This window comes from Pygocentrus nattereri, chromosome 30, assembly GCF_015220715.1.
Source record: "Pygocentrus nattereri isolate fPygNat1 chromosome 30, fPygNat1.pri, whole genome shotgun sequence".
In the NCBI taxonomy this organism is placed as follows: Eukaryota; Metazoa; Chordata; class Actinopteri; order Characiformes; family Serrasalmidae; genus Pygocentrus; species Pygocentrus nattereri.
This window is the reverse complement of record NC_051240.1, coordinates 2,910,001-2,921,518: the sequence shown is the minus strand read 5'-3', so window position 1 is coordinate 2,921,518 and position 11,518 is coordinate 2,910,001. Positions and strand designations below refer to the sequence as shown.

At 38.4% G+C, this 11,518-nt stretch overlaps 1 pseudogene; it reads right to left on the bottom strand.

Moving 5' to 3' along the window:
• Positions 1-663: 663 nt before the first annotated feature.
• LOC108416126 overlaps positions 664-11,518 on the bottom strand; it is a 26,541-nt pseudogene continuing 15,686 nt past the window's right edge.

Here is an 11,518-nt window from a genome sequence, read left to right as displayed (position 1 = left end):
ACGGCCCCTTCCTATTCCAACATGACTGCACACCAGTGCACAAAGCAGGTCCATAAAGACATGAATGAGCGAGTTTGGTGTGGAAGAACTTGATTGGCCTGCACAGAGTCCTGACCTCAACCCCATAGAACACCTTTGGGATGAATTAGAGCAGAGAATGTGAGCCAGGCCTTCTCGTCCAACATCAGTGCCTGACCTCACAATTGCGCTTCTGGAAGAACGGTCAAAAATTCCCATAAACACACTCCTAACCCTTGTGGAAAGCCTTCCCAGAAGAGTTGAAGCTGTTATAGCTGCAAAGGGTGGGCCAACATCATATTAAACCCTATGGATTAAGAATGGGATGTCAGTCATATGCGTGTGAAGGCAGATGAGTGAATATTTTTGGAAATGTGGTGTATTAATATAGTTTTACACAGAGATAGAGATTTTCTGTTTTGCATAGTACAATCATTTTTTAAAACACATCTGTAAATTAAACCATCAAAATAGGAAGTTTAAATTCACAATCTTATCCACAGAGGGCCGGTGTGGCTGCAGGTTTTCACTACAATAAAGCACAGTCACCTAATGAAATCTATGAAGACAAAGACCAACAGATTAAAGTATAATCAAGTGAACTTCAGCTTGTTTGGAGTAAAAACCTGCCACTACACTGGCCTTTTGTGGACAAGATTGGACACCCTGGTTTAAAGTAACGGTGCAACAAGATTCAATTTAATTTAGATTTACTGGTAAATTAATCCAGAATCAAAATAATGCTTTAAATGTAATCATAACATTTGGTGCTACAGAATTCATAGATAAATCTTGATTTAATCCAAGTTTCTGCTTTATACCTGTTAGTGCTGCCCTACATGTTCAGAAGACCTGTCACTCCAAATCAATTTGACCAATAGAAAGTGCAGGTGAGCACCCTCTTCTAAGACCCACCCCCTGTTAAAAAGTGCCAAAAATCAGAAGCAAAAGAAAGTTTTGTAATGCAAAAAAACCTATCAGCAAATAGAAAAAAAATTACATGGGAAAATAAATTTGTCAGAATGAGTTACAATCTTTGTGAAAAATTAAGTTTAGCTTATGATTTGTATTTGTAACATATTTTGAACGTTTTGATACTCAAAACTCAGACTGGACAGCATACAATAAAACAACAATAGGAAAAAGGTAAACAAACAGTAACAAAAGTTAAATTTACAGTCAGAAAAGATGAATATTAAAGAACACACTGTTAATACAAATAAAACCTTTTCTGATTACTAAGTTCTCTCTCTTTCTCCTCCTGCTTTTCTCCTTTGTCTGTGCTCTCTGGAGGTTTATTTGGTCATAAATTTATTTTTTTTATTCAGTATCTTCTGGAGACTCTTGGACATGAAGTACGGCCTCTCTTCAGATCCATCATTGCGCTCCAGATCCTCCACTGAAGGAACAACCATTAAATTAGAACCAAAATCAGCTCAACAGTGAACAGTAACAGTGTAAATCTCTAACCCACTCTCACTATGATTAGAGCTTTAGGATACACACCAACAGTATCCTAACTTCTGTTTAAGCATATGTTTCTATTGTCTTTAGGCAGCTGTGTCAGGCAGCATAATTTACTACTAACATAATGACGCTACATTTATTTATACTGTAAAATGCTGTAAAATGTTAATGTTGATCAAATATTACAGTGACGGCAATTAATGAGAAGACAGAACTGAACATGTGTCTGTTTATTAAGAGGAATACCATTAGTACGCTCAGCTAAAACGCTTGGGAAATGGAGACTGAAACTGGGGAGCAGCGATGCTCTGATAAACAGCAGGGGGTGCTCTCACAGTATTTTCAACTCATAGTTTATTACTTTTTAGTTTTGTTTGACCTAATTTCTATCAGTAACAACAGCTGTAACTTAGATTTTTAACATTATTGTGATTATGTGTTTAATGTTCCAACTGTGCACGTATGATTGGTTGGTAACAGTTGGCTGTCACCCCCTCCACTTTGCTGGTGGCCGTTTGAGTAGGCCGTCATTCCTCACCACGTCCGTCGGCCCGGTGAGTTTGGGCTGTCGTGGTTTTTGCGTTAGTGGTTTATAACGAGAGCGGGGAGGTGGCACAGAGGCAGCAGTGCAAGAAGAGTGAGATGATAGAGAGAAAGAGAAATAGAGAAAAGGATTACAAAGCCAGGTGAAAAGAGCTCACAATTGAAAAGAGAAGAAAAGAGTGGGGCGTGTTACAGTGAGCGTAAAGCCTCAGCACATACAGAGTGAAGTGGATAAAACCAGTCAAAAAGGCAGGAGAACACCACAGGAGGCGTGTTATACTGGGTACAATTACAGCTGGGATGATATATTGATCATTTTCACAGTGTTCTATTGGTTATATCACCATCATACTTCACCGTCAGGGTAAAGCCGGTGGCTAGAGGTGAACTCCCACCCTCTAGGACACCTCTTGTTTGCTCTGCTGAAAAGGGTCTGGCTGTGTAGCTGCAGATTTACATCTGCCTTAGACACTTTATTAGGTACAATATTTGCACATTTATTTATTCATTCTATGGTTATTATATGCCGTCATCTGTAAATTTTGGTACAGTCGTTATTGCACTGTATCTCTCATCTCAGGTTATAGATATTATCACAGACTGTTGTATTTTTTATATACCTGTAGATAGTATCTGGTTTATTTATTGTTCTTATATGTCTACACTCATCTATCTATCTATCTATCTATCTATCTATCTATCTATCTATCTATCTATCTATCTATCTATCGTTTCACTCCAATAGGTTTAGGCCAGTGAAATGCATGTGCAGTAGGAAATGTTGAGGATTACAAGCGTTCCCATTCATATTTCAAGCAGTGGCCAGTCTCGTCATCGATAATGTCTGACGTAAACAGCGATTGTTTGTGCTGGCAGTATGTTTTGCCATGCATATTAGCATTCAAAAATATTATATACAGTGCACTCCATAATTATTGGCACCCCTGGTTAAGATGTGTCAAAAGCCTTAAAATAAATTCAGTTTTTATTGTGGAAACATACTGTCACACTGAAAATTGTAGAAAAATGTAACCTTTAACTCAAATAGAGTTTTAGGGGGAAAATAAAATCCCTGACTAAGAAATAATTTTTCTTCGTAAAATCACCTGTTCCACAATTATTGGCACCCCTAACAATTCTTAGGAAATAAATGTAATTAAAGAATTTCTGTCACTTCTACAGTAGTTTACGAAGTTAATCAAAGTATGTAGGAACATTTAATTAGCAATTCACAACTTCCTGTTTCCCTGGGGTATAATTATGACGTGACACAGAGGCCATTTCTCTTCAACATGGGAAAGACAAAGGAACATAGCATTCAAGTAAGGCAGATGTGTGTTGACCTTCACAGGTCAGGCAATGGCTACAAGAAAATAGCCACTCACCTACACCTGTCCGTATCTACTGTCAGAGGAATTATTAAGAAGTTTAAAACAACTGGAACAGTGGTAAACAAGTCTGGACGAGGACGCAAGTTTATTTTGCCACCACGCACAGTGAGGAGGATGATAAGAGAAATAAAAAGTTCTCCAAAGCTCACTGTTACGGAACTGCAACAAATGGTAGCATCTTGGGGTCACAAAGTCTCCAAAACAACCATCAGACGCTATCTACACGCCAACAAGCTGTTTGGGAGGCATGCACGGAAAAAACCTTTTCTCACTCACAATCATAAACGTAAACGTTTGGAGTTTGCTAAGCAGTACTGGGACTTCAACTGGGACCGTGTGCTTTGGTCAGATGAAACAAAGATAGAGCTTTTTGGCAACAAATGCTGTAAGTGGGTCTGGCGTAACACAAGAGCTGAGTATGCAGAAAAGCACCTCATGCCCACTGTGAAATACGGGGGAGGATCAGTGATGCTGTGGGCCTGCTTTTCTTCCAAAGGCCCAGGGAACCTTGTTAGGGTGCATGGCATCATGAATGCTTTGAAATACCAGGACATTTTAAAACTAAATCTGGTGGCTTCTGCCCGAAAGCTGAAGATGGGTCGTCACTGGGTCTTTCAGCAAGATAATGACCCTAAACATATGGCAAGATCTACACAGAAATGGTTGACCACACACAGAATCAAGCTCCTCCCATGGCCATCTCAGTCCCCAGACCTTAACCCCATTGAAAACCTGTGGGGTGAGCTGAAGAGGAGAGTGCAGAGGAGAGGACCCAGGTCGCTGGATGATTTAGAGAGATTGTGCAAAGAGGAATGGTCGAAGATACCTCTTTCTGTGTTCTCCCATCTTGTGAAACATTATAGGAGAAGATTAGGTGCTGTTTTGTTGGCAAAGGGGGGTTGTACAAAGTATTAACATCAGGGGTGCTAATAATTGTGGCACACATTATTTGATGTTAAACAATTATTTCTTAATGTGGGATTTTTTTCCTACTGAATAAATGCACTTGAGATAAAGGTTGGATTTTGCTCTTTTTTCCATCGTGGTCCTATATTATTTAAAAAAACCCTCAATTTATTAGAAGCTAAAGAACACATCTTAACCAGGGGTGCCAATAATTATGGAGGGCACTGTATTATTGTGTGTTCTGCTGGTGTGTTCAATAAAGAGCACTTGTTATTGCAGGATCATGGCCACCCCTGTTTTTTCTTCTGCCAATGCTACAATATGTAGCTTTTCAAAGTGTTTTGAAACCAAATGGTCAAACTTTCCTTTCTGATTAACGTCAAGTTACTATATTAATCTAATCTGGTATATTTAAAGGAAAACAGTCTCACCCCCCTAAATATTTGTACCTATTTGTGCCACCATCAGAAGTAGCAGCGAATCACAGCAGTCGACAGAACGTTCTCTTAAGAGTTCCATTAACCTTTTTTTTTTGAGAAGCTAAATTATACAACTAAACATCAGAATAGCAAAGAAGCCTTATTTCTCCTTACATAATCAATCAAATTTCCATTGTTGTCAGAGGTCAGTCATGCACATTTTTGAACATTGTTATGTAAACGCAGCATTAGAGTTGAAGATGAACAACAGAACTGATTTATAATCACTAAACTATTACAGGAATTTTTCTTACTTTACAGAAAAGTAAAATTGTAAAAGATGGTGAGGTGGCCCTAAACGTTTGGCTTGCAGTGGGCTGATATTTTAGCTCACTGTATTTTTTTTTGTATTCAGAAGGTTTTGGGTGCTGCATTTTCTCTGCCAGAATATATAAAGCTTTAACACTCACAGAAGCACAGGAGCATAGTGTCCACACACATGGCGTAGACGCTGAAGAAGCCACTGGCGATGACGTAGGCGCCAAACACCACCGTCTGGAGAGAAACACACACCCTGCAGTGAAACAACCTGCTTATATTTCTCACAGTAGCATGAGCACAGCTGATTCAGTAGAATTTAACATCCTGATATACCACAACAACACAGCAGGAACTAAGAGTTATTGTTATATCAATAATGCTAATGCTAATAATCCAAGAGAATTGACCTACATACTGCAGATGTTATATTCCAGTATCAACAATGCTAATGCTAAATAATTTCATAGATCTGATCTACTACTACTACTACTACTACTACTACTACTACTACTACTAATAATAATAATAATAATAACAACAACAACAACAAATATGGAAAGCCGTTTTTTATTCAGCTGTAGCCTGTATTAATGTAGTATATCAGTAATGCTAATGCTGGTGTCTAAACTCACCACAATGGGAACCCAGCAGTAGTTCAGTGATGAAGCCACTTCCTTCCCAAACTTTATCTTCCCTGAGAAGAAGAAGAAACAGCAGACTCCTGACAGGAGAGAAAAAAAGTCACCACTTTTCTCAAACACTTCAGCAGATCAACTATCATTTCATACCAATTAATCATTCAAGACCTATGTCACTAACACACTGCCTCAAGTGACTCATTGCTTTACAACATGTCGGCCCACATAAAATATAATAGAATACACAATAATAAGTTATTTCTAAAGAAATTGAATAAATGAGAAGAATGGGGAAAACGTTTGGTGGTTGGGATAGTGTAGTGGTTAACACCTCTGCCTTCTACACTGTAGACTGGGGTTCAATCCCCACCTGGGCAAGACTCCCTACACTACACCATTAAGAGTCCTTGGGCAAGACTCCTAACACTGCCTTGGCCTACCTGTGTAAAATTATCCAATTGGAAGTCGCTCTGGATAAGAGCGTCAGCCAAATGCCGTAAATGTAAATGTTTGGTCGCCCATCTCTATATACTGTGGTCAATTCATGAATTGTTGAACTTTTTTATCACATATCAATGAACATCTGTTTAAAAAGCGTGACTTTATAAGCACTTCCAGTCACCAAATGGCCACTGCAAGTTAGTGCATAAATACTTTCATAAATACTTTAATTGAAGCCTGTGATGTTAATAATGGAGTTGTTTAGCATGTTTGATATATTTTAGCCTGTTACCTTGTTAACCAGATTAGTTCTCGTTAAGAACGTAAGTTGCCAGCGCCTCAGTTCAAGTAAAAAACAGGTTCTTCCTTCATCAGTACACTTGACGGTCCATATGATCAGTGTCAAAGATTATTAACAGAACAGGTTTTTTTTCGTTCCTTGGCTTAGTAATACATAATTCAGTTGTTGTGAGGCGGTCATATCACGGATCGCGGCTCAGCCAATCAGATTTTAGGGTTAGGTTTAGGAATTTATAGTGATATTGTTACAGCCTCTTCCCACCTGCTCCCTCGATCCTCTACCAACCATTCTAACCTGTCTACCTGCTCTGGCTCCTCAGCTCAATGATTGTTACTCGATCACTGCTTTTTGGCGATGTTCCCACTGCCTATGATCTAGCTGCAGTCACCCCAATTCTTAAAAAAAAAAATTTATTCAACTGTCAATAACTTCCGGCAAATCTCTAACCTCCCATTTCTGTTGAAAATTTTTGAACAAGTTTACAGCTTGCTTAGAAAGCAATAATTTTTTCAAACCTTTACAGTCAGGTTTCTGTCAGTACTGCCAAGACTAAGGTTACTGATGACCTTCTTACATCTGCAGATGCTCTCTCTCTCTGGAGAATGTATTTCTCTCACTGGGTTTACTTCATCAACTTGTCATTTAAGGTGTCCCTCAGGGTTCTGGCCTCAGACCACTGCTCTTCATCATTTGTGCCCCTTGAAGAGATCTGTGGCAGAACATAGCAGCTGCAAATGTGAATCCTGCCTCCAGTGTCCTCCTTGTGCCCGGGGTAACGCATGACATGCTACAAGATCATATGTCACTAGACTTTTACTGCTATGCTGATGGCACTCACATATGTCTCAGGATCAAGTCCACCTCTCAGATGGTTCAAATATTGTTTTTCTGAGAAACGCTCTGGATGAAATACAACTTTCTGTAACGGTGATCACGACATAATGCAGGACGCAAGTGTGACCTTTTTGAAGTCCTTGGCAGGAACGGTACTGTGCGAAAGTCTTAGGCACCCAACTATTCATTTGTGTAGTTTGTTTTTATTTGCTGAGAAAAGTGTTCATTTTTGAATTAACAAAATTAATAGTGATTTTATATATATTTATATATACTATTTATTTTAGTGATTTTCTGGATGTGAGTGTGTTTAACCATTTCCAAGCCTCTCCTTGAGGAAGCCCAGTATTATATGTAGTGAAAAAGCAGCTCCTGGTTTGACCAATCAGTGCTCAGTAAATTGAGCTCATGATGTAATTGATGATATTAATGAGTTTCTGTGGCGGCTGTGAAGGTGTCGAGGAAAAATATGGACCCGAGAAATTCTCATTACTTTTTATTGTTTTGATGTTTATTTGAATTATGAATACGACTTTATTCTAATGGATATTGTGATAAACTCACTGCTGAGATAAAGTGTTTAAAAATCTGCTTAGATGCCTAAAACTTTCTCACAGTACCATATATACATACAGGGTGCAATTAGGAGTGCAACAATTATTCGACTTACTTAACTAAAATCGACGACCAAATTAGTTGGCAACTAATTTATTAGTTTATTAAGTGGTGACATCATTACGCAACTTTCTCGCGCTCACTATGAACATTTTCATAGTAGCCAGAAAGCAGAACGCACAGAGCACAGGCCACACTGTTTAAATGTACCATTTAAATTTCGATTTATTTTTTATTGACTTTATTAAAGGTAAACTATTTATTTTTGTTATGTTTTATTGCTGCTTCTTTGCATAATACTGACAGGAAAAACATATTGGAGTTTTCTTTTTTTATAATTTGTGTTAGCAGGAAAGTTTAACCAGTGAATTCTTGAATGTTATTCATCTATACCGTTGTCATTGTTAGTTAGCAAATACATAAAACAACCTCAAGTGAAATTTAAAAGCTAATAGGCACAAGTTATTTGGTAATGTAGTGATTCATAATCTGAATAATCGATTTTCTGTTTCAGTAATCGATGGATTATTCGACTATCAAATTAGTCGTTTGTTGCAGCCCTAAAACACATACAAACACTCAAGACTAGACACAGCTGAACAATGAGGGGCGAAGCTAAGAACAAGAAACAGGTGTGGGCTGAACACATGGCAGAACAGGGGAGGAGCTAACAAAACAACACAAAAGCACACAAACTAGACAACAAAGACACATGTCAGGCTGAAACAAAAGCACAGGGCAGAGGAAAACAAGGAAACTCTCTTTCACTTGATGATATAGCAGCCTCCCCGTCCTGTCAGGTCATAAATCTGGGTGTCATCTTCGATCCGACTCTCTCATTCAACGCCCATGTCAGTTCTTTTATTAAAGTTTGTTTTTCCAACATGTGACCGTTCTTCTCTCTCTCTGCTGCTGTAGCTCTCATATGTGCTTTCATCTAGTTGTTCAAACGATTGTAACTCTGTCCTTGCAGGCATCAGTTCTTCCCCCTTCACAAGCTTCAGATGGTCCAGAACTCTGCTGCTCACCGTCTCACTCATGCTCACTCAGCCTGTTCTCTATGATCTCCACTGGCTTCCTCTAAAGTGCCACCTACACGTTAAAGTTCCTAACAACATCACTCCTTCCTTACCGTCTGATCTCCTCCTTCATTATAAATTCACCTGAACTCTCTTCTCGACTTCAGCCGATTTGTTCACCGTTCCCGCATTCAACCTTTATAGTTTTGACGACCAACCATTTTCTAGATCCTCATCTCTGGAACTCTCTTCCCCTACATGTCCAGCGGTCTGATTCACATACCACTGAGCTAGTCGCCTCTCTCAGTACGGTACCCTGTGATCTTCTTCATTTTCCTGGTTGTCTTCTGAGTCTAATGAGCTCTGGAGGCAAGGATCATGGTAGAGGCAGCATGTTGTTTAATGTTGTCTGTGGCTGGTGGTGACCTCCCCTGCGAGTTTGTGAGTATCTATTTCCCTTTTCTGCTGGTGTACAATAAAAGAGCACTTCTCATGGAAATATTATGGTCTTACTTGATGCCGATGCAACACTATTACTATTATTAATTATATTTGTTCTCTGCTTTAGAACCAAACCACAAATATAAAGTCCCCCTTAGTCTGTACTTTAATCCATGTTTATAGGTAACAGTGAATCCTACACTGTAAAGTGCCTCATCAGATGTAATTTTAAAAAATGACAATGTGGTAACAAGTAAATTAACTAGTTTTATTCAACCTAAATAAATACTTTGAATGAACAATTCTTTCAATCAGTGTAGTTGTGAATTAAACCAGTTCAATTGCTTGTGACTACATGAAGTAATTTTTTAAAGTAGACAACTCTTAAGAGTGTATTCTGGATTTGGCCTATTTTTTTGTACATTGGGTGTAAGAGGAGGGTAAATTGAACAAACAGAAGATCCTTCTACAACAGCTCTACTGAGATGGACTCAGTTTAACTGAATAAGCTCCTCTAAGTTGTGCTACAGGTGCAGATTCCTGCTTTTCGGTGAGGTTTAGTTTGTGTGGAACGGCCCTCAGTTTTATTCGTATATTCTATTTAAATGCACTCAGCACTTACCCACAATCCCCACTATGAGCAGCTTTCCCAGAAACAACAGAAAGTCTGTCACTTTGTCCAGCACGAACACTCTAAAACACAAAACAAATAATATAAAAAATAGAATAAAATATAAAAATAATGCTAAAAATATTAAAAGTAGAGAAAATGTCGATAAACTGTATGTCAAAATCTTGGTAAACGTGTCGGAACTGGAAAGAAAATGTGGCCACTTGAAAAAACTTTAATCTTAAGGGACACGTTTCAGAGACACATTTAAACTTGCAAAAAATAAACACATTTTTTACAAAAACTAGTGTGATGAATCTAATTATTTAGGCTACTAAACATTTATGGATCCACAAAACATTTCCCTAAATAGATTTTACACAGTTCACTTGAAAAAAGGCCAAAATGTACTAATGTTGTTTTATACAAATGACCTTAATGTCTGTAACGGGTGAGTAAATGCCTTAATGAAAAAGTAAAGAGTATTACTTTTCTTGTTGAGTAAATGTACAAGTAATCAATGTCAATAGTGCTGGAGTAAAATATGAATCTTCACTGCTTAAGTGCAGGAATGAAGCACAGTCACTGAAGTACTTTCCACTCCTGCTGATTATATAGATAGTCGATTATAGACTCCCTCTGTCTATACCAGGCCGAGTAACAGCACCTATGTGTAGTTTCTCTCACCGGACAATGTTCCTCATCAGGAGGAAGAAGGCGTTCTTAGCAGACGTGCAGAAGTTTTTACCATAAATGGCGATCTGAGAGAGAGAATGAGTGAAAAATCATTATGAACCTTTAATTCTGAGATGCAGAGTCATCAATACTGAAAGTAAATTTATAGCAGGAGGACTGTACTTTACTACGATTAGTGCACCACCACTGTAGTAATACATTCACTCCAATACAAGTATATAAATGACTAAAAGCATAAACAGATTAAAGAGAAAAAGAGTAGAAGAGTAAAAACTACTCTAACAATCATTGGCTGTGTTTACAGGCAAAGATTTTCGCCAATCCAATTGTATTCATAGACTCAGACTGAGGTGTTTACGCCCACTCTGCTCAACAATCTGATGAAAATCTTCGTTTATATGCCCACTACAAGTAATCCAATGTAGAATGACGGACATGCATGGAGCAGCGCTTAGAGTGAACGTTAAAATGACAGCGAACATCACATGAGGTTCAGTCAGAGTGAGATGAGCAGCAGTGAGCAGTGCTTGTGTTTTTAATGGCTTTAAACTGATGTCAGACTCAGAAAAATGTCCTTCCTTGTAATCGGATTCGGGTGTTTACACGGCTATTATTCTTCTAGTTAATGGATTTACCCACCTCGATCAATCGGGTAGAAATTGTATTCTGAATGGCTTCATTCAGATTAGTCTATTCCGATTGAGGAGTTTACATGGACGTATTCTATTTCGATTGAGCTATTAGTCGGATTATTATTAACAGATTATCAGGCTGCATGTAAACGTGGCTACTGTGAGATTACAGTGATGATAAGCTAACCCATTAGAACATTGGCTGATATTAGCAAGCAAGCACAAA